Genomic DNA, 23,943 nt, shown 5'->3' on the forward strand with positions numbered 1-23,943 from the left:
TTTTGAAAGGAAAAAAAAGTGAAAAATTTTGAAAATTGAAGAAAGAGCTTTTAGTATAATAGGTATTATTTACTTTTTGATACATTTTAATTATTTTCAAAGAAAAGGAAAATTCCCAAAAAATATTAATTCAGGTTACAAGCATTTTGTTTTTTATTGATTGTTTCTATTATTGTTATTATTTATATTTTGTCAATTTCATTTAAGTAAAAAAAAGAAAAAGAGGAAAATTGAAAAAAAAAAGAGAGACATTCTAGTCGCGGCAAGCTGCATTTTGGCAGCTTGCACAAGAAGGGCCTGGGGGTTTCGACTGCAAATAAATGAAGGATTGCTGGGGTTTTAGGGTTAGAAACTGGGATATAAAAGAAAAAGAATGACAGCCGCAACCAGGAGAGAAAGGAGATACGAGAGAGTTACGGAGAGGGGGAACGAAAAAGAAACAGCAAGAAAAGAAAGCACGGAGGAAAATACAGCGGAAAAGACTGAGTGAGGAACCAGGGAGAAAAGAACAGAAAAAGGGAAAACAGAAACCAGGGAGGATAGTTTGACAGCCGAGTGATTGAGAGGATCCTTTGATGAAGTAGCGGCTGGAGAAGAAAACCAGAAGAGGCTAAGAGAGAAATCTGACCAGTGCTTGAAGGAGGAAAAGGTTTCGTTTCTGTCTTCATACGAAACTTTGGGAATCTGTTCACCTGAAACCTGCATCTTCAAAGTTGACATCTTGGTGCAACCTCTTCAATTTTTCTTTGCTCACTAGACACTATAAGGCATTAAAGGTAATCCTTTCTACCTAACATCTTTCAAGTAAGCTCAGTAAGTTGTATATTTCAGAATTGCATCATCCTTAGTTTGTTTTTTCATTGAGTTGTTTGTCCAGTTTCTCCTGGAATTTGTGCTTGGGTTATGAGGAAATTGACAGTTTTTTTGTGTTTGGGGTATGCGAGAATTGATAACTTGAGAGTGATGTGGGTTCGGGTCTAGTGAAGTGAAGGTTTCACCGTAGGAAGTATACCTGTTTTGTTTGTTTTGGAGTGTCGATTGTGTTAGTCATTTGATGGGGATATGTATGTATGTGGGCAGTGAGATAGAGCGTGTTTCATTCTTTGGTTCGTTGTTTAAAATTGTGTGTCTGGATTGCCAATGAGCCGCACAGTCGCAGCAAGGAAAATGGCAAGAAAACTTGTTCCAGATTTCGCGTGGCCTTTCCTTTCCTTTTTGTCATGTTGGTTTTTTTGGTTGTTTTTTTTTTTTTTTTTTTTTTTTTTTTTTTTTTTTTTTTAGATGTTTCTTGTTGAATCTGCTAAGGCTGAGCAAATCATGCTTTGAGAATATGTTTAAAACTGATTGTGCTAGTTGGGTGTCGATGAAATGACAATTCTGGTTAGAGTTTCTACAGCAATAGCATCGCACAAAATGAGTTACGATTTTAGCAATAGAAATTTCTCTTTTACCAGAATTTAACAAGGGAATTATGGTTTCCTTTCTCCCTCTCCCTTGTATGTGACTTCTTAAAGATAAGTTTGCAGCTGGTTCCTATTTGAAATGACCCTTAAACATAGCTGCACAACGTTGCTGAAAAATGATTTTAGATTGCCGAATGGAAATTCTATTTGACTTATCTCTTGAGTCTTGTCTCTCCTTTTTTCGAAATTTCAGTTATGGTGTTTGCTTAGATCATGATTCCATCCCATTTTTGTTTGGTTTGCTTGCCTGAATAATTTTAAATTGAATAAGGGAATGGCCTGAATGTGATTGAGGGGAAGGCTGAAGTCAATAGAGGAAGTGTCGGCAGTTTTGTTTTTCTTCAAATGATCGCATGTGCATTCCAGAATTTTGCATCAGTTTCTCTCCAGATTGTTTGTTGGTTTGAATGTTGAGGTTAAACATTTGTTGTCTGGTTTCAAGTTGTGATTATGTTTGGAATTTCGAAACAAAGCTTGTGTTTTTGGGGTCTGAAACACGAGTTTTAGAAATGGAAGTGCAGCAAACTGGTTTCATAGTGATGACAGAAATGTCTCATACGTTCTGTATGAAATTGTTTGAGTTGGTTCAGATTTGGCATTATTGTTGTTTGATTTTGGGGTTTAAATTGACAAATTTCATGTTTGCAAAGTAGAGAAATGTATGAGAGTTTGCTTAGTCTTTATTTGAGGAATATGTGATGGTTCATTTAATGTCCAATTGCAGCAACTCACGCGTCTCAGAAGCTGTAGAAAGAAAAGGAATTGCAGAAATTTTAGTCGTGAATGATATTTTGCATGCATGAAATAATTTCTTCAAAATTGCCTCTTAACCCCCTCAAGTTTCCTTTGGTTGCACTATGACCCAATCAATTGAATAATTTCATCAGTTTAGTCCTTAGTAGTTTTAATTTGTGCAACTTCATTGCTTGTTTGCCTCAACTAACTACCGTGCTTTGTTTCAATTGCACTTAAGCCATGACTTTAGAGGCTTTATGCTCAAGTGAGCCTTGTTTTGCACATTCCTTTTAGTTTTCTTAAATAAAGTGGTACCTTGACCTTTTTATTGTTTTGAAGCCATTTTTACTTCATTTGATTACCATCGAAGGGGAGGTATAATTTCTTTTATCTTTTTTGTTTCTTCTATGTGATCCAACGTGCTACGTGAGAATTGCATGTCTACTTGCTTTACTAGTTTTTCCTTAATTCTTTTATTTCATTTGCTTTTGCTTTTATTTAAGTTATTCCTTATGGGGTATGTGTACACCTCTTGGCTTGTAATAGATAGGGCTTGGAGGAGAATTCAAGGAAGACCTATCGAAGACGTGTGCCTAGCTAGCAAATGTAGTAGTTAGGACTTTAATTGTCTTATTTGTCTTGCATACTTACGTGTTACGTGTTAATTTGCTTTATTAGGGCCTTGCATCTAGTCGAGTATGCTAAATGTTATGTGCTATGTGTTTATAAGTGTTTGGCATGTCTATCCGCTTTCCATGGCTATGAATGAATGTGATGGATGAATGTACGTTTCCGCTAGTCCAACGCTAGTCGGAATTCATAGAATGGGCTAGTCCAACGCTAGACCCTTAGGGATTTCCCCTCGTTAGTACATCATTTGCTTGTTCACCACATATCACGCATTTTCCTTAGTTTTATCATTTGGCATGATCCTCGAACCCCTTTTCCCTCCATTTTAGGATTTTTTGCATTTCATGCTAGGTATAGGTACATTTGCCTGAAGAGTCCCCTTAAATATGGGATATAGACGAGTGTGGCTTTTTCTAAGCCTTAGCACGCTTGTATTCCCTCTATAAAAGGGCAAATTGAGTCACGATTTAGGTCTCCCCGTACCCATTATGCATGAATTCCCTAGGTTCATGCATCCACTCTATCATTACATTCTCACTTTTCCTCCCATTTTGCACACGTGCACCTTTATGTTTCTTCACTTGCACACGAACACTTTTAATCATCACTTGCACACATGCACTTCACATTATCATTTCACGTACCTTACCTTGCCCACTCACGTGCACATTTTCATTTACATATTTATTGTCTTTTATTACTTTTTCAAACTCATGTCCTCACATTGCATACATGCATTCCATTCATTTGCATCCCACTCGCATTATTCGTGGCCTCTTCAAAAGGATCGTTATTGGGCTTCACAATTAATGTGATTGGCACCATTCAACCTTTGAAGGGAAATTTCCCCCAATACCCCTAGGTCTAGGGTTTGCATTCATGTAGTGCATCCAAATGTAATAAATTCTTTGGTTAAAACAAGAAAATCTTTGATTAAATCAACGCAACTAGCCTTGGCTAGGTCGAAGGGGTGCCTTGGATTTTATCCTTGCCTTCCCCTTCGTCAAATGTGACTCCCGAACCTTTATATTTGTTTGCGTGGACTAGGAGTCGTTCAAAAGGGTTTTTCTTACTTTTTTCCTTAAAAAATTCACTTTTTTTGGGTGACTTGGTACACCCTAACTCTATACCAAGTGGCGACTCCATTTTTCATATAAAAAAACCCTTTTTGAACTATTTTTCTTGGGTCAAATCGTCGCATTTTCAAAAAGTCCCATTTAGACCCATTTTTCTTTTAAATCACGATTCATCTTTTTCCAAACCAATAAAATCACAAAAACAATTTATTTATTTCATCAAAAAATGGGGCGCGACAGTTGGCGACTCCACTGGGGACTTGAGAGTCCGAGCAATCGATTTAGTCAATTCTTTTCTTCTTTTAACCTTTTCATTTATCACATTGGATGTTTAGGATTGCATTTTTCCCTTTTTTAGGATTATTGCATTTCGCATATCAACTCACTTCCTCACACATTCGCCTACGATTGTTTGGATGGATGGATGATTTATTTATGTATGATTTCGCGCTATGCATTGCATTTGGGTGGGGGACATCACCTTAGAGCCTTGCGTTGGTTCTCGATCCCTCCCCTCCAAACGAGCACTAGCATACGTGCATTCGCTTTATTATTCACCCTTCATTTATTTTTCTTTTAGTGGCTTGTCACGCCACTCCACCCTACTAGGATTAGGTGACTCACTTGGCCATGTGATCACGACACGATGTGTGTGTAGCATGTTCCAATGAGTCACTCAATCTTCCGCTTTAAGCTATGGGTTGATAGCCTTTAGCTTTTAGTCGAAGGTTGAGGATTTTGATAGATTCACTCAAACACGTAGCCGCGACACGATGTGTGCGTAGCGGTGTTTGGGGAATCGCTCGAGCCACCGACAAAGAACCTTGGGATTGATGACCCTTGGTTTCTAAGTCTGAAGGCTCGGGGACCTGAGCTTATCGAGTCTAGATGCATTAGCGAACCCTAACCTCATGCATCCATTTTATAATTGCCTTAGGGTAGAGTCGGCCTTATCCTGAGCTAGGGACACTATTCACGAGGGGAGGGGTCCAACCCCCTTTTTCCCTTTTATTGCTTGTATTGATTGTTTTATCTTGTTGCTACAATGTGTTATGTGTATTTCTCTACCTAAACTAACCTTTCTTGGTTTTATGTCCCCATTGCATTCACAAACCCTATCAAATAAGAGGTCTGGCATGACCTTCTTTTAGAACCTACCCTCGTAGATAGGTTATTGCACGTTTAAAGATTTTGGTATATTGCATTCATAGATTTTGGTAATTGCATAGCATTTTAGGCCTACCCTGGCAAATAAAGGGTTCTTTAGGTCACGTTTCATTTCGAATTGCACATTTTATCGCTTTAATAAACTGGCATCATGCATAAACCCTAGAAGGGAATGCCATTTAGGGGATCCCGTGTTAGGGGATAAGCCACCTTGTGTCTCGGATACTTAATCCAACGAGACTTGCACGTTTACGTTTTGTACCATCCAAAGGGGTAGTGCACAAGGTAAGGTAGGATCCAATCATTTTCATAGAGTGATTTTATGAACGTCTAATAATCACTTTTTGGCCATTTTATCAAAAATTGGTAAAAATCCCTTGCGTAAAGGACATTAATTCGAGGAAATTCACAAATAATTCCTTATCATTGAGACAGTGAATAAATTGAGGCCAAATCGTGATTTTAGAAGGCTCATAGACTAATTTTCTGAAACCACCAATGGCCGGCCGATTCAATCAATCCATTTTGTCAATTCATAATCAATTTTGAATAAACCATCATTTGACCAATTTACCCTTTTTAGGGTCATCCGGTCAATTTGGAATAAATCGTCAATTTATTTGACCAATTTACCCTTTTTAGGGTCATCCGGTCAATTTGGAATAAATCGTCAATTTATTTGACCAATTTACCCTTTTTAGGGTCATTCAGTCAATTTTTGAATAAATCAATTTCATTCAATTCATTTGACCAATTTACCCTTTTAGGGTGATTTGGTCGATTTTTGCATAAATCATCAATCTCCATTTTATTCATTGGACCAATTTACTCATTTCTTAGGTCAATTCAATCAATTTTGAATAAGTCATCCGATTTCATTTGACTAGTTTACCCTTTTTAGGGTGATCTAGTCAATTTTGAATCAATCATTCGATCCATTGGACCGAATTGCCTAGTTTTAGGGCGAGTTGGTCAAATCATCATTTCACTCGATTTGTTTGATCAATTGACTTCATTCAATTCATTTGATTAGTTTAATTCATTTTTAGGGTCATCCGGTCAATTTTGAATAAATCGTCAAGTCATTTGACCAATTTACCCTTTTTAGGGTCATTTGACCAATTTACCCTTTTTAGGGTCACCTGGTCGATTTTGAATAAATCGTCAATTCATTAATTTACCCTTTTTAGGGTCATCTGGTCAATTTTGAATAAATCGTCAAGTCATTTGACCAATTTACCCTTTTTAGGGTCATTTGACCAATTTACCCTTTTTAGGGTCACCTGGTCGATTTTGAATAAATCATCAATTCATCTGACCAATTTACCCTTTTTAGGGTCGTTCGGTCAATTCATAAATTTCATTCAATTCATTTGACCTTTTTCCCTTTTTTGGGTAATTCGGTCGATTTTTAATAAATTGTCAATTTCATTTGACCAATTAGGATTTCAATGTCGAATTTCAAAATGGAAGACCTAGTCGATTTTGAGAAAAACCATCCATTGCATCCAGCCATTTGATCAGTTGGGGTTTTGACCCGCGCTTTACTGAAGAAATTTTGCCAACGAATTCCAATCTCTTTGATAGGAAGTTCGTCAAGGTCAAACCCGTGCGTTTTTGCAAAATCTTGTATTGATCAAAAGTGATCAATCCATTCGGACGTGGGCCTCATTTTGCAAAAATTACTTTCACTCAATGAGTTGATCAGATCCATCAGGTATGGTATGGTGCCTACCCTAGAGGATTGCATTTTCATGCTAGGCCTACCCTTGGCACAAAAAGGGTTCCCCCATAGGACATGCATCCGAATTTCCTGGATATCTACTAACTCTTGTCTTTTTCTTTTCCTTTTCTTTATTTTCTTTGGAATAACTAAGCGAGGATTGAATCTAAAGGCAATTTTTCAAAAATTCTCAGGTAATATTTAAACATAGCTTCTCGTCGAAGCCCCATCATAACGTGATCCCGTAGTCAAGTCCAAAGGAATCGTGTAAACATGAGTTCACAACCGGAACAGTCAGATAGGTCTGCTACTACCGCTCAACCCGAGACTGTAAGTTTGGGGATTCAGTTGACTGAGATGCTTACCAAATTCGGAGAGATGGCGTCTGAGATGGCCGCCCAAGGGAAGTTGAATGATGAGCTAATTAGCAGCGGAATTCAACCTGAACCTGTACCCGCTAGACAGCCTGAGCAAGAGACATTTGTCCTATCTTCGGCCCACGCCACTGTTACTCCATCATTCCCTATTGCACCTGAAGAAACTTTCACCTATCCCACCACAAATTTGCCATACACTTACCCTCCTCATCCTTCATTTTTTCTTACTCACATGCGAGGTCCACAACCCCAAATCACTCCAAATATACCACCTGAGCCACATACCTTTTATTACCCTGCTGCTGAGCCATTCCTGCCGGACCATACTTTTCAAACCAAGCCAGAAATGGGGGAATCTTCCGCTCCCGTTGATATGAAGCTGCTTAAGCGCCTTGATCGTTTTGATGAATTTATAAGGAAGAGTCAGGGGCTGAACAAGCAAGGAGTCTTGGATTACGATGAGCTTTGCCTTTTCCCGAATGTGCAATTGCCTGAGGGGTTCAAAACTCCGAAGTTTAACAAGTATGATGGGACGGGCAATCCCAAGACACACCTCCGACTGTTCGCCAACAAGTTGGGTAGGCCAACAGATGATGAAAATCTGCCTTTGAGGCTATTCCCAGAAAGTCTGGAGGGGGATGCACTCGACTGGTATTCCAAGCTGAAACCTGAAGAAGCAAAGACCTGGCTGGACCTGTCCAATGCGTTTGTAAAGCAGTACGAGTATAATTGCGAGCTGGCTCCAACACGAACCACGTTGGAAGGAACAAAGAGGAAGCCATCTGAAGATCACAAGACTTATGCCAAGAGATGGAGGAAAATAGCTGCCAAAGTCGAGCCACCGATGACTGAGGACGAAATCATACGCACTTTCATTAAGGCACATGATCCTCCATATTTCGAAGAAATTTTTCGCATGACTGGATGCTCGTTCGCTGCTATTGTTAATAAACTTGAGGAGTACGATGACTTCGTGAAAGCTGGGAAGATTGTTAATGTCTCTACCCTCAAGTCACAGTTGGATGCTTTGCAAGGTCAGGAAACTAGTGGGAAGAACCCGCAATTCCAAAAGAAAGAGGGGGAAACTGCCTTCACATGGAATCAAAATCCTGTCCCAAGACCCAGACCTCGACAACACTTTACCTACTCCAACCCTTACCCTTACTATTCAAACCCTCAGCCTGTTTATCACATTAATACCCCTCATCCTCGACCTCGACCAAATTACCCAAACACACCTACAACACCATTTCATATTTCTCCACATAGTTTTCAAACTAGACCTCGTTCTCCTTATCATCCAAGACCCACATTACCCGTCAACCATAATCACAACTATCAACAAACCGCTGGCACCCAAGACCCGGCTCGATATAGAACTTTTACCAATTTAGGCCGGCCCTTGGATCAACTATATGAGCAGCTCAAGGCCGCAGGGAAAATTGGTACAATACCTCCTAAAGCCTATGCTAAAGGATTTCCTCCTGATTATAATCCTCAATCTTTTTGTGCCTATCATTCGGGAGCACCTGGCCACCCAACTACTGATTGTAGAGCACTTAGACAGAAAGTCCAGGAAATGATCGAGGCCGGGGAAATATTGATTAGAAGAAGTGCAGAACAAGGACCGAACATAAGTACAAACCCCTTTCCCAAACACAGTGACACCTTTGAAGCATCCACCTCCAATGACAAAATTTGAAAATCTTGAAGGAGCTCCGCACAATTTGGATGGCTGATTATCCTCCATCTCAAAGGGAATTTCGATGAATCTAAGGGTTTGTCATTTACTAAAATTCACGAAAACTTTTTCTTGCATATGTGAATAGCTTAACGAAAGCATCTTTTGCAATTGAGTTTTGTCTTGTTTCTGCTTTGATTTGAAGTTTCATGAAATGCACAATTTGTTTTATTTGTTTATTTGATTATTTCCCTGAATTTTTGTTAATTCTTTGAGATGGCCAAAGATGAAATTATTTGATCCTTTGATATCACTGTTCTGGAATCTGATGTAGCCCTTCATTGAAAATCCCTTCATTAAAAATCCTTTCGTTGAAAATCCCTTCCTTGGGAAAGCCTTCATTGAGAAAACCATTGAAAACCCCTCCATTAAAAAAATCCATTCATTGAGAAATCTCTTCTTTGAGAGACCCCTTCATGGAGAAAGCCTTCATAAAAAGGAAAAAGCCTTCATTGAGAAATTCCTTCATTGAGAAAATCCCTTTCCTGCCAGGTTGTAAGCTGATTGGTTAAAGCAGTATCATTAACGATTGATTCTGATTGATAATGCTATGTGCCATGACCAACGTTGTCAAAACGCATGACCTGTGTTCATAACAAAAGGATCCGCCACCGATCTTCTGAAAAAGAAACAAAGTGCTAAAGCGATGAAAGACGAAGTCAAAGGCAAATTTGCTTCAAATCGGCAAAGCTTATTGGGTGTTCAAAGGAGAGATGGAAGGACAGACATTCCCTCAACCTATCAATTCGGACATGTGTAAGATGTTTTTATTTGATTATTGCAAAGTTTCTTTTAGGAAATCATGCAAGAGACGAGGCAAAAGTCAGGCCATCTTCCTTTCCAATCAAAACATTTCATCCCTAGTCATCCCCTTTGAACTATCAGAACAATAATTTTCGTTTGGCAACCCCTGAGAATTGCAAACCCCACACTGGGGCAAATTCATTTTGAAAAGTAATCAGAAAGAAAAGGAAAACCCCATACTGGGGCAAATTTATTTGTGAAAGAAAAATGAAAAGGAAGAAAGAACCCCACACTGGGGCAAATTTAGTATTTTGAAGGAAAATGCAAAAAGTGAGAAAAATGCAATGAAGAAAATGCAAAGAAAGAGAAAATCCAATCAAACTGGGGCAAATTTCCTCGGTTTTGTTCAAAATTAGAGATAATTTCAAAATGATGCAATCTCAGGTTATTTCACACCTTTCATCAAGCCTGCTTTCAAGCCTTAACTTTTCTTGAAAAACACCCCACCTGACCTCATTACAAAAGTCCAAAAGTCCTGGTTTTCGTCACTTGTTGCATTTCTATTAGGGATTTTGCTAATCAACTGGCGCGTGATGTCCATAATGCCTTCGTTTAAGTCTATAAGGGATGCGCATTTTACTGATGCCAGCAATCTTCAACTTACATTCCCGAGTCGACTATGGGTGAGCTCTTCCATTGTTTCATTAGGTGAAAACCCACAAGGGCACCTCAAAAGGAAAAAAAGAGGAAAAAAAAGAGGAAAAAAAGAAGAAAAAAAGAAAAAACCAACAAAAAGGGTGGGGGGCAACCTTGGTGAAAACCCGAATGGGCGCCAAGGTAGGTTTCTGCAATGAGCAAGCACAAAGAGGAACAACTGGTGGTTTGGTCCATTTAGATTTCTTCTCATTTTTGTCATACCTCTGGCAACATTGAATCCCAGAACAAGGATACCCAGAGATTCGAATATGACATCCGTTGGCCAAAGCTGTCATTTTGTAAAACATTCTTTTGCAACTACATTCTTAGGAAACTCATTTTTTCCATTACTTGCATTCATGGCATTTTTGTAGAATTTAAGCACAAATGGTTAGGTGTACATTCTCGTGTATATTCATTTTTACATGACATGTGAATTTTCTTGCATACCTCATTCTTTATCATTGAATTGTGGTGAATGACAATCCCCGTGGTTTATTGCAAAAAGTATGTTTGGATTCAGTCATCTTTTGGGAACAGTTGAAATTCAGCCAAGCCAGCTACACAGACCTCACAATATAGCAAAGCACATACCTGGCCAGTTTGAAAATCGGAAAAGCCTCAGGGTGAGAAATCCAACTCAATCGGCTGTCGCAGCAAATGTTAATAAAGGCGTTGAAAGACTCATGTTTACACGATTCTCGAAGGGAAACGGATCAAATGGTGGTGGCAATTTCTTTGTTTTTTCTCTTTCACAGGGAAAATTACATGCACAGATGAAAGTAATCACACATCGCACTGGAATTGGTGTCGGGAAGAGTCCCCAGGTGAACAAGGGCAGATTTGAAAAAGTTGCAATCAAATTTGATCAAAAGGTGCAGCGACATGGCGATGTCGAATCAACTATGGACTCAAATTGCAAAACAAAAAAAAAAAAAAAAAATCATCCAACTGGGGCAAATTTATTTTTGAGAAAAGGAAAAAAAGAAAAGAAGAGAACAAATAAAATCAATCAATCAAAAATCAAAAATCAAATCAAATCAAATCAAACATAAAAAATCATCATCAGAAAAGTCGAAAAATCAAATCAAGTCTGACCTCGGCAGGCTCGGGTTTTATCCCACTGACCGCATTTATTTTCGTTTGGCACGGGTTTTATCCCTCTGACCTCGGCAGGCTCGGGTTTTATCCCACTGACCGCTTTTATTTCCATTGGGCACGGGTTTTATCCCTCCGACCTCGGCAGGCTCGGGTTTTATCCCACTGACCGCTTTTATTTCCATTGGGCACGGGTTTTATCCCTCCGACCTCGGCAGGCTCGGGTTTTATCCCACTGACCGCTTTTATTTCCATTGGGCACGGGTTTTATCCCTCCGACCTCGGCAGGCTTGGGTTTTATCCCACTGACCGCTTTTATTTTCATTAGGGCTCCGACCTCGGCAGGCTCGGGTTTTATCCCACTGACCGTTTTTATTTTCGTTGGGCACGGGTTTTATCCCTCCGACCTCGGCAGGCTCGGGTTTTATCCCACTGACCGCTTTTATTTTCGTTGGGCACGGGTTTTATCCCTCCGACCTCGGCAGGCTCGGGTTTTATCCCACTGACCGCTTTTGTTTCCATTGGGCACGGGTTTTATCCCTCTAACCTCGGCAGGCTCGGGTTTTATCCCACTGACCGCTTTTATTTCCATTGGGCACGGGTTTTATCCCTCCGACCTCGGCAGGCTCGGGTTTTATCCCACTGACCGCTTTTATTTCCATTGGGCACGGGTTTTATCCCTCCGACCTCGGCAGGCTCGGGTTTTATCCCACTGACCGCTTTTGTTTCCATTGGGCACGGGTTTTATCCCTCTAACCTCGGCAGGCTCGGGTTTTATCCCACTGACCGCTTTTGTTTCCATTGGGCACGGGTTTTATCCCTCTAACCTCGCCAGGCTCGGGTTTTATCCCACTGACCGCTTTTATTTCCATTGGGCACGGGTTTTATCCCTCCGACCTCGGCAGGCTCGGGTTTTATCCCACTGACCGCTTTTGTTTCCATTGGACACGGGTTTTATCCCTCCGACCTCGGCAGGCTCGGGTTTTATCCCACTGACCGCTTTTATTTTCGTTGGGCACGGGTTTTATCCCTCCGACCTCGGCAGGCTCGGGTTTTATCCCACTGACCGCTTTTGTTTCCATTGGGCACGGGTTTTATCCCTCTAACCTCGGCAGGCTCGGGTTTTATCCCACTGACCGCTTTTATTTCCATTGGGCACGGGTTTTATCCCTTTAACCTCGGCAGGCTCGGGTTTTATCCCACTGACCGCTTTTATTTCCATTGGGCACGGGTTTTATCCCGCCAACCTCGGCAGGCTCGGGTTTTATCCCACTGACCGCTTTTGTTTCCATTGGGCACGGGTTTTATCCCTCCAACCTCGGCAGGCTCGGGTTTTATCCCACTGACCGCTTTTATTTCCATTGGGCATGGGTTTTATCCCTCCAATTCTCTCGGCAGGACCGGGTTTTATCCCGCTGACCGCTTTTTATTCACATTGGGACCGGGTTTTATCCCGCCAATCTCGGCAGGACCGGGTTTTATCCCGCTGACCGCTTACTTCGTTGGGACCGGGTTTCATCCCGCCAATCTTGTCAGGACCGGGTTTTATCCTGCTGAACGTGCTTTATACCACTGACCGATTCCCGCTGACCAATTCATCATACTGGGGCAAATTATCTTTGGAAAGTTTCTCAAAAAAATCAAGCAAAAAATCAAAAAAAAAAAAATCAAAGAAGAAAAATCAGAGAAAAGAAAAAGGAAAAGGAAAAATCAAGTTCATCACAATAGGCTCGGGTTTGATCCCACTGTCCGATTGTCAAAGCATTTTCATTTTCACAGCCACTGGAGTGTGAGGTTTGGCCCGCCAGTGAGCGTTTCATCTTGCTTAGCCACTAGCCATGGGTCAGTCCCACTAGTGAGCCTTTCATTTTTTATCTGCCACTAGCTGTGGGTCAGTCCCACTAGTGAGCATTTCATTTGCATCACTAATAAACATGGGTCAGTTCCATTAACACTTCATTTCATTTCTGCCATTTGCATCATTAATAAACATGGGTCAGTTCCATTAACACTTCATTTCACTTCTTTCATCTGCATCACCAATAAACATGGGTCAATCCCGCCAACACTCCATTTCACTTCAATTCCTGTTCGTGTCAGTCCCGTTTTAAATTTCTGTTCGGGCCAGTCCCGTTTTCAATTCCTGTTCGGGCCAGTCCCGTTTTCAATTCCTGTTCGGGTCAGTCCCGCTTTCAATTTCCCGTCCAAGTCAATTCCATGTTAAGTGTTGTCAAAAAGGGGTCAATCCCCATTTCTAAAACGTCCACCGTTCGTGACGTTCGCCGCCGAATAAAGCAGGTAAGTATTTGGTGTCTATTTCTTTGTCTCAAGTTTTTCCAAAACTCAGACAAAGAGGGGCAAACTGTAGACACCAAATTTTTGGTGTTTTATTATTTACTTACTATTTGTTTTTATTTGTTCTATTTTTATTTGTCACATGTAGTTTTGTTTTCTTTTAGTTTAGTTGTTTTAGCATAGAATTTCTAAAAAAAAAAAAAAGAAAAATATATGTTTTAGATTAGTTTCTTCATTTAAAAGTGAAAAATTGAAAGAAATGAAAAAAGGAGAAAATGCCAAAAAGAAAAAGAGAAAAAATGAGAAAAAGGGAAAAATGGTTTAATGCATATGGCTTATTTTGAAAGGAAAAAAAAGTGAAAAATTTTGAAAATTGAAGAAAGAGCTTTTAGTATAATAGGTATTATTTACTTTTTGATACATTTTAATTATTTTCAAAGAAAAGGAAAATTCCCAAAAAATATTAATTCAGGTTACAAGCATTTTGTTTTTTATTGATTGTTTCTATTATTGTTATTATTTATATTTTGTCAATTTCATTTAAGTAAAAAAAAGAAAAAGAGGAAAATTGAAAAAAAAAAGAGAGACATTCTAGTCGCGGCAAGCTGCATTTTGGCAGCTTGCACAAGAAGGGCCTGGGGGTTTCGACTGCAAATAAATGAAGGATTGCTGGGGTTTTAGGGTTAGAAACTGGGATATAAAAGAAAAAGAATGACAGCCGCAACCAGGAGAGAAAGGAGATACGAGAGAGTTACGGAGAGGGGGAACGAAAAAGAAACAGCAAGAAAAGAAAGCACGGAGGAAAATACAGCGGAAAAGACTGAGTGAGGAACCAGGGAGAAAAGAACAGAAAAAGGGAAAACAGAAACCAGGGAGGATAGTTTGACAGCCGAGTGATTGAGAGGATCCTTTGATGAAGTAGCGGCTGGAGAAGAAAACCAGAAGAGGCTAAGAGAGAAATCTGACCAGTGCTTGAAGGAGGAAAAGGTTTCGTTTCTGTCTTCATACGAAACTTTGGGAATCTGTTCACCTGAAACCTGCATCTTCAAAGTTGACATCTTGGTGCAACCTCTTCAATTTTTCTTTGCTCACTAGACACTATAAGGCATTAAAGGTAATCCTTTCTACCTAACATCTTTCAAGTAAGCTCAGTAAGTTGTATATTTCAGAATTGCATCATCCTTAGTTTGTTTTTTCATTGAGTTGTTTGTCCAGTTTCTCCTGGAATTTGTGCTTGGGTTATGAGGAAATTGACAGTTTTTTTGTGTTTGGGGTATGCGAGAATTGATAACTTGAGAGTGATGTGGGTTCGGGTCTAGTGAAGTGAAGGTTTCACCGTAGGAAGTATACCTGTTTTGTTTGTTTTGGAGTGTCGATTGTGTTAGTCATTTGATGGGGATATGTATGTATGTGGGCAGTGAGATAGAGCGTGTTTCATTCTTTGGTTCGTTGTTTAAAATTGTGTGTCTGGATTGCCAATGAGCCGCACAGTCGCAGCAAGGAAAATGGCAAGAAAACTTGTTCCAGATTTCGCGTGGCCTTTCCTTTCCTTTTTGTCATGTTGGTTTTTTTGGTTGTTTTTTTTTTTTTTTTTTTTTTTTTTTTTTTTTTTTTTTTAGATGTTTCTTGTTGAATCTGCTAAGGCTGAGCAAATCATGCTTTGAGAATATGTTTAAAACTGATTGTGCTAGTTGGGTGTCGATGAAATGACAATTCTGGTTAGAGTTTCTACAGCAATAGCATCGCACAAAATGAGTTACGATTTTAGCAATAGAAATTTCTCTTTTACCAGAATTTAACAAGGGAATTATGGTTTCCTTTCTCCCTCTCCCTTGTATGTGACTTCTTAAAGATAAGTTTGCAGCTGGTTCCTATTTGAAATGACCCTTAAACATAGCTGCACAACGTTGCTGAAAAATGATTTTAGATTGCCGAATGGAAATTCTATTTGACTTATCTCTTGAGTCTTGTCTCTCCTTTTTTCGAAATTTCAGTTATGGTGTTTGCTTAGATCATGATTCCATCCCATTTTTGTTTGGTTTGCTTGCCTGAATAATTTTAAATTGAATAAGGGAATGGCCTGAATGTGATTGAGGGGAAGGCTGAAGTCAATAGAGGAAGTGTCGGCAGTTTTGTTTTTCTTCAAATGATCGCATGTGCATTCCAGAATTTTGCATCAGTTTCTCTCCAGATTGTTTGTTGGTTTGAATGTTGAGGTTAAACATTTGTTGTCTGGTTTCAAGTTGTGATTATGTTTGGAATTTCGAAACAAAGCTTGTGTTTTTGGGGTCTGAAACACGAGTTTTAGAAATGGAAGTGCAGCAAACTGGTTTCATAGTGATGACAGAAATGTCTCATACGTTCTGTATGAAATTGTTTGAGTTGGTTCAGATTTGGCATTATTGTTGTTTGATTTTGGGGTTTAAATTGACAAATTTCATGTTTGCAAAGTAGAGAAATGTATGAGAGTTTGCTTAGTCTTTATTTGAGGAATATGTGATGGTTCATTTAATGTCCAATTGCAGCAACTCACGCGTCTCAGAAGCTGTAGAAAGAAAAGGAATTGCAGAAATTTTAGTCGTGAATGATATTTTGCATGCATGAAATAATTTCTTCAAAATTGCCTCTTAACCCCCTCAAGTTTCCTTTGGTTGCACTATGACCCAATCAATTGAATAATTTCATCAGTTTAGTCCTTAGTAGTTTTAATTTGTGCAACTTCATTGCTTGTTTGCCTCAACTAACTACCGTGCTTTGTTTCAATTGCACTTAAGCCATGACTTTAGAGGCTTTATGCTCAAGTGAGCCTTGTTTTGCACATTCCTTTTAGTTTTCTTAAATAAAGTGGTACCTTGACCTTTTTATTGTTTTGAAGCCATTTTTACTTCATTTGATTACCATCGAAGGGGAGGTATAATTTCTTTTATCTTTTTTGTTTCTTCTATGTGATCCAACGTGCTACGTGAGAATTGCATGTCTACTTGCTTTACTAGTTTTTCCTTAATTCTTTTATTTCATTTGCTTTTGCTTTTATTTAAGTTATTCCTTATGGGGTATGTGTACACCTCTTGGCTTGTAATAGATAGGGCTTGGAGGAGCATTCAAGGAAGACCTATCGAAGACGTGTGCCTAGCTAGCAAATGTAGTAGTTAGGACTTTAATTGTCTTATTTGTCTTGCATACTTACGTGTTACGTGTTAATTTGCTTTATTAGGGCCTTGCATCTAGTCGAGTATGCTAAATGTTATGTGCTATGTGTTTATAAGTGTTTGGCATGTCTATCCGCTTTCCATGGCTATGAATGAATGTGATGGATGAATGTACGTTTCCGCTAGTCCAACGCTAGTCGGAATTCATAGAATGGGCTAGTCCAACGCTAGACCCTTAGGGATTTCCCCTCGTTAGTACATCATTTGCTTGTTCACCACATATCACGCATTTTCCTTAGTTTTATCATTTGGCATGATCCTCGAACCCCTTTTCCCTCCATTTTAGGATTTTTTGCATTTCATGCTAGGTATAGGTACATTTGCCTGAAGAGTCCCCTTAAATATGGGATATAGACGAGTGTGGCTTTTTCTAAGCCTTAGCACGCTTGTATTCCCTCTATAAAAGGGCAAATTGAGTCACGATTTAGGTCTCCCCGTACCCATTATGCATGAATTCCCTAGGTTCATGCATCCACTCTATCATTACATTCTCACTTTTCCTCCCATTTTGCACACGTGCACCTTTATGTTTCTTCACTTGCACACGAACACTTTTAATCATCACTTGCACACATGCACTTCACATTATCATTTCACGTACCTTACCTTGCCCACTCACGTGCACATTTTCATTTACATATTTATTGTCTTTTATTACTTTTTCAAACTCATGTCCTCACATTGCATACATGCATTCCATTCATTTGCATCCCACTCGCATTATTCGTGGCCTCTTCAAAAGGATCGTTATTGGGCTTCACAATTAATGTGATTGGCACCATTCAACCTTTGAAGGGAAATTTCCCCCAATACCCCTAGGTCTAGGGTTTGCATTCATGTAGTGCATCCAAATGTAATAAATTCTTTGGTTAAAACAAGAAAATCTTTGATTAAATCAACGCAACTAGCCTTGGCTAGGTCGAAGGGGTGCCTTGGATTTTATCCTTGCCTTCCCCTTCGTCAAATGTGACTCCCGAACCTTTATCTTTGTTTGCGTGGACTAGGAGTCGTTCAAAAGGGTTTTTCTTACTTTTTTCCTTAAAAAATTCACTTTTTTTGGGTGACTTGGTACACCCTAACTCTATACCAAGTGGCGACTCCATTTTTCATATAAAAAAACCCTTTTTGAACTATTTTTCTTGGGTCAAATCGTCGCATTTTCAAAAAGTCCCATTTAGACCCATTTTTCTTTTAAATCACGATTCATCTTTTTCCAAACCAATAAAATCACAAAAACAATTTATTTATTTCATCAAAAAATGGGGCGCGACAATATGCTTAGGGAACCCTGTTTTGGTAGTATATAGAATTGGTTTATGACTTGTAATCGAGTATTATTGTGGTTATTTGAATAGTTTAGGGCTTGACTTTCATATCCGGACATTTCTTAGTTAAATTTTGTACTTGAATGCCATTAAGCCTAGTGAACGGCTTTTGGGAATGAGATTCTTTTGTACGAGATGTTGGGATTGATTTGAGGATATAATGAAGCCATGATGGCTGGAAAATAGGTAAACACAAGGGATATGTTGCCGAAATTTTTCTTGAGGGCTAGTTGAATTTACTTGTGATTTGAACGAAGGGCTTTTGGGTTGTTTGAGCCTAGGTCTTCATGTTAACTTTTCGTTACCAAAAATCATGTTTTGCACCTTGCTTTAGTAATTATTTGGCGAGGCATACGACTGGTAGTCGAGCCTCACATGTGCATTCTGTATACTTAATTTTGAAAGTGGAACCTTCAATTGTTTTCCTTGAATTATTTTAGGGTTTATTGGTGATTAAAGCTCTCTTTTGGGAGGTATCTGCACTGACCCTGGTGAGTGTACTACTCACTTGTGTGCTATTATATGGCTTTGATATTTGAACTTGAGATGTTGAATGTTAATTGATTGAAGTGAGAGTGTACTTTATCACTCTCACTTATTGTTTCACATGTTATTGAAAAGTTATATGAAATGAAATACATGACTTGGTGTCGATCGGACGAGTATCCAACGACTACAAATGTTATCATTGAGCTCAACCCCATTGGTAGTTGATTGAATCGAGCCGGCAAGGGTTTGGTCGTGACAATTAATGAGCCTTGGGTAAAGTTATAAGGAATCTTGTAGTATGAGAAACTCTCGATTCCGGTATACTCGAGTAATACCACAATGCAAGTGTTTGGAGTGCGGGCCCGGTAGGGGGATGTTAGGTGGAAGGATTGGGAGAGAAGTGGAGTCTACGGTTGGTTACTTTTGAACATTGACGGAGAGTCAATGACGTCCGATCAAGAAATGCAAACGAGGAAAGGGCTCTTAAGAGCCATCTGTATCCTTTTATCACCATATTTGAAGTGTGCCTTTGCTTATTTTTACTAAATTGAATGAAAGCTTGATGCTTATGTAGACACCAAATTTTAGCGTGATTTCATTTACTATTTATTTCTTAGTTTTTATTTGTCGTGTTAAATTTTATTCATTTTTTAGTTAGTTTTTTTTATTTTTAAGGTTTTTAGCGTAGAATTTATCGAAAAGGAAAAATCACTCACAAAAATATGTTTTATTTTCTTTTAGATTCAAATTTAATGTTTTTGTTATTGTTATTATTTTGTTTCAAATAATTCTTTGAAAAAAAAGAAAAAGAAAAAAGAAGGAAAATCATTCAAAAATATGCTTTAGTCGTTTTAATATAATGTTTTCTCGGGAAAAAGGAAAAAAAGGAGAAAATTGTCCACAAAATATGTTTATTTCTTCTAAATTCAATCTTTTGGCATTTTGTTTATTTTTGTTAAGTTATTTTGAAAAAAGAAAAAAAAAGAAAAAAAAAAGAGAAAAACGATGAAAATGGAAAATGAAAAAAAGGGAAAATTGGATTTGCATTTTGTTGTTTCTAATGTTAATTAAATTGTTTTTGTTTTTAATTTTTATTATTTTCAATTTTGTTATTTAAGTTTAAAAAAAAGGGGGGGAAATAGAGCCGCGCATGCATGCGACATAAGAGACATTGGCAGAAAATATGGCAAGCGGGGGAATGGATCGAATGGCTGGGGTTTAAGGTGGAGAAGAACCCTTCATCCTCACCTCTGAGGTGAGGGTTTGGGTCTCATATAAAAAGGAAAAGAACAACAGCCGAGAGGTGGGGATTTGGATGACGGCTGGGGTTGCAAGAGAGAAAAGAAAGAAACAGAGGAGACGGCACGAGAGAGAGCGAAAAGGGGGGCAAGTTTACGGCTAAAGAAAGAAAATAGAGTGAGAAAGTGACGGCTGGAAGTCTGAGAGGAAGAGATATTGGAAAGCAGAGAGAGATAGAGTTTCTGGGCAGAAAGAAATAATGAGAGGAAAAGGGAACTTTCGGTAGCAGCAAGAGAGAATTCCAGCGGCGGCGGAGGAACGAAGCTTTCACTTTCTCTCCATCTTTCATCCGAATTCAAATTCAAAACTTCAGGTATCTTCTTAAAATTGGTTTCTTAGCTTCACCGATTTCCTTCGTGACTAAGCTGGGTTCGGGCGTTTTGTTTTCTGTTTTGTTATTTGTGTCGCTGTTGATGTTCCAATTACTGCTGAGTTAGGGGTTGCTGTTGTCTCTATTGCTTTAATTTTGCCTATGGAGTGTACATTACCAGATTTTGTTAGGAAATGAGTTGAACTCCTGGGTTTTATGGGTTTGCTGATTTACTGGGTTTGTTATATCGGATAAAAACTGCAGAAAATAGCCAAACTTTGCATCTTTTGTTTTCGGATTTTCTGAGGGGAGGAAGGCAGTGACTAAAATTATGATTTTTCCGTTTGAATCAAAGTAAGTTGGGCTGAAGATTTGGGTCATTTGGGTGAGGTATCTGCAAGTTTCATTGTGGCATGTAATTGTTTTATAAACATGTTGAGATGGCGGAAAGGAAGCTGAGCAAGCCTGTTGTGTTTTTCTCTTGGTTTCTTTCCTTGAGCATCCTTACTGCATTTTGTGCATTTTCAGATCTGTGGGTATGTATCTTTGGGTAATGGATCAGTAGGTCTCGTTTGAGTTATCTCGCATGAATATGTTTCGGCTGAATGAGAAAGTTGCAGAAAGTTTCCAGCTTTGCATGCTCTTTATTCTTAATTTTTTGGCATGCGTAGATCTAGAGTTGGGTTCTGTTTAAACTTGGGTTTTAGGTAAGAAAACATAGGAAGTCTATCTTGGTACATCATTAGCAAGTTTGGTTGGAGTTCATGATATGGTTAGTTGCTTTGCTTGCTTAATTCGTGCGATGCTTGCTGAGAATGAACTCAGAAGCACATCAATGCTTCGTGGGTTTGCTGCCTTTCGCTGTTGCCTGACCTTGTGTGTACTTAGTGCTTGGTTGAGAAAATAAAAGGCATGAGTTGCATGATTTTCGTTAGTTTGGAGACTAGTTTGCATGATCTGTTGCCTGTGGGGAAATCTTCTTTTAAATGAACTTGGAACTTGCAAGCCTTTCCCATTCCAGATTTTCCTTCCCCTTGTATGATATATTGATGATAAGTTTATGGCGTTGAATGAGAACTTGGAGCTTAGATCCTTGTTGCTAGATTTTGTCGCGTGAGATTGCTGAAGTCCCAAAAAACATCAGAAGTTGCAGAAAGTGGCTAGATTTGCATGTTCTTGCTCTTTAGATTCTTGTGTTCAGAGATGAAAAGAAAGTTTGTCTGTCTTGCTGTTTAATCTGAACGTTTGGTTAGCGGAGATGTTAGTTGCGTTAGGAGGGATGGAAATTGCATGTTTGAAAAGCTCAAACCTGTTATAAATAAAAGAAACCAGCAGAAATAAGGAAAGCTTCGTATGCATGCATTTCTTTCCAAGTTTTCTTACTTGTTTGAATGCCAAAGTCATGTGTTATGTGGTTTAATTTAAAGCTTGGGGTGTGGGTGTGAGAAAGTCTGATCAAAGTTGTAAAGATCATCGATGGTATGTTGGGAGAATGCTGCAGAACCTTGCCGAAAGCTTCTTGTGTTGTTAAGTTTTGTTGCAGAAAGTTTGCCTCGTAGATTTGCATGAACTTGCATGATAAGCTTCTGAAAAATGTTTTTGACCCCTCAAGTTTCCCCTTATGCCACTATGACCCGGAAAATTGGGAAAACTAATCAATTTGGTCCCTGTAATTTTGCAGCAATGCTACAAGGGCCCAACTATGTTCCACTTTCTTGCAATTAGATCCTGGAATAATTGCATTTTCAATCATTGCTTGACCTTTTCTTGCTCTTGGACCTTTAAAATTTCTAAAATGTTTCGATTGGCCTTGATTGATTGGTTAATGGTTGCTATTGGATCCTTAATCATTTTTCTAGTTTAGAAATTTGATCAATGATTCACTTTTGCTTGGAAATTATGCATTATTTGATCATTTTCAAGTCGTAATTTTCGATGATTTTGGTGGATTCAAATTGGCTTATTTACATTTTACCACTAAATTGGTGCATTAATCTTTTGTTTTGATGGATTTAGCCCAAGTTATCCCATTCTTTGGTGACTATAGCCCGAGTTAAGTCTTGTCCACCTTATTAGCACCACAAAAGGAGGCGGTATAATTTCTTTTATCCTTTTTGTCTCTCCTATGTGATCCAATGTGCTAAATGAGAATTGCATGTCTACTTGCTTTCCTAGCCTTTCCTTAGTTCCTTTCATTTATCTCGTTTACTTTTGTTTTTTATTAAGTCATTCTTTATGGGGTATGTGTACACCTCTTGGCTTGTAATAGATAGGGCTTGGAGAGCATTTGATGAAGACCTACTGAAGACGTGTGCCTAGCTAGCAAATGTAATAGGTTCATTAGTTTGGTTGCGTGCCTATGTGTTATGTGTTACTTGCTTTATTAGGTTCTTGCATCTAGTCGAGCATGCTAAGTGTTATGTGCTATATGTTTATGAGTGTTTGGCATGTCTACTTGCTTTCTATAGTCGTAGATGAATGTGATGGATGAATGTACGTCACCACACTGGTCCAATGCTAGTTGTGGCTCATTATTCCGTTAGGAATTCATAGAAAGGGCTAGTCCAACGCTAGACCCTTAGGGATTTCCTTTTCGTTAGTGCACACCTGCATGTTCACTACATTTCATGCATTTTTCTTAGTTTTTATCATTTGGCATGCTCCTCCAATCCTTTTCCCCACATTTTAGGTTTTGCATTCTCATGCTAGTTATAGGGTACATTTGCTTGAGAGTCCCCTTTCGATAAGGGAAACGAGCGAGTTTGGCTACAAAATAGCCTTAGCACGCTAGTTCTTCCTTCTAATCCAAGGGAAAATCAAAGTCATAAAGTTAGGAGTCTTTCCTGTGCCCGACCTGATGTATTCCCTTAGGGCCATACACTTGCATTCTTTTTATATCACATCCACACTCTTTTAGCCACATTTTCTCACTACTTAGACATTTTCTCAATCTACACTTTCTCACCACTTTCTTCCTATCACTTATTTATTCTTCTATCTCACAAATGGCACCCAATTGCACTTATATGTATCTACTATCCTATTTTCATTCATTTGCACACACAAACACCTTTATTTTCTCACATTTACACACTTACACTTAAGTTCTCACTTGCATTAATCACGACTTCCATAAGAGCTTTCCGTATTGGCCACCACAATTCATGTGGATTGGGACCTAAAAGCCTCATGAGAAACATTTTAGGTTTAGGATTGCATTTTTCTTTCCTTTTCGCATCCATTAGTCATATCCAACATGCGATACATACCTTGGGTAGAATAATTAGGAAAAGTGGGGCTAAGTCACGCAACTAGCTTTGGCTAGGGTAAGGGAGTGCCTTAGGCATTGCCTTTGCCTTCTCCCTTATCAAATGTGACCCCCGATCCCTTTCTTTGGTTACGAAGACCTAAAAGTTCTTTAAAAGGGTTTATTTACTTTTTCGTTCAAAAAAAAACAAAAATCATTTTTTGGGTGACTTGGTACACCCTAACTCTATACCAAGTGGCGACTCCATTTTTCATACAAAAACCCTTTTTGAACTTTATTTGGCCAAACCGTCGCATTT

Source organism: Coffea arabica, chromosome 9c (genome assembly GCF_036785885.1).
Source record: "Coffea arabica cultivar ET-39 chromosome 9c, Coffea Arabica ET-39 HiFi, whole genome shotgun sequence".
Lineage (NCBI taxonomy): Eukaryota > Viridiplantae > Streptophyta > Magnoliopsida > Gentianales > Rubiaceae > Coffea > Coffea arabica.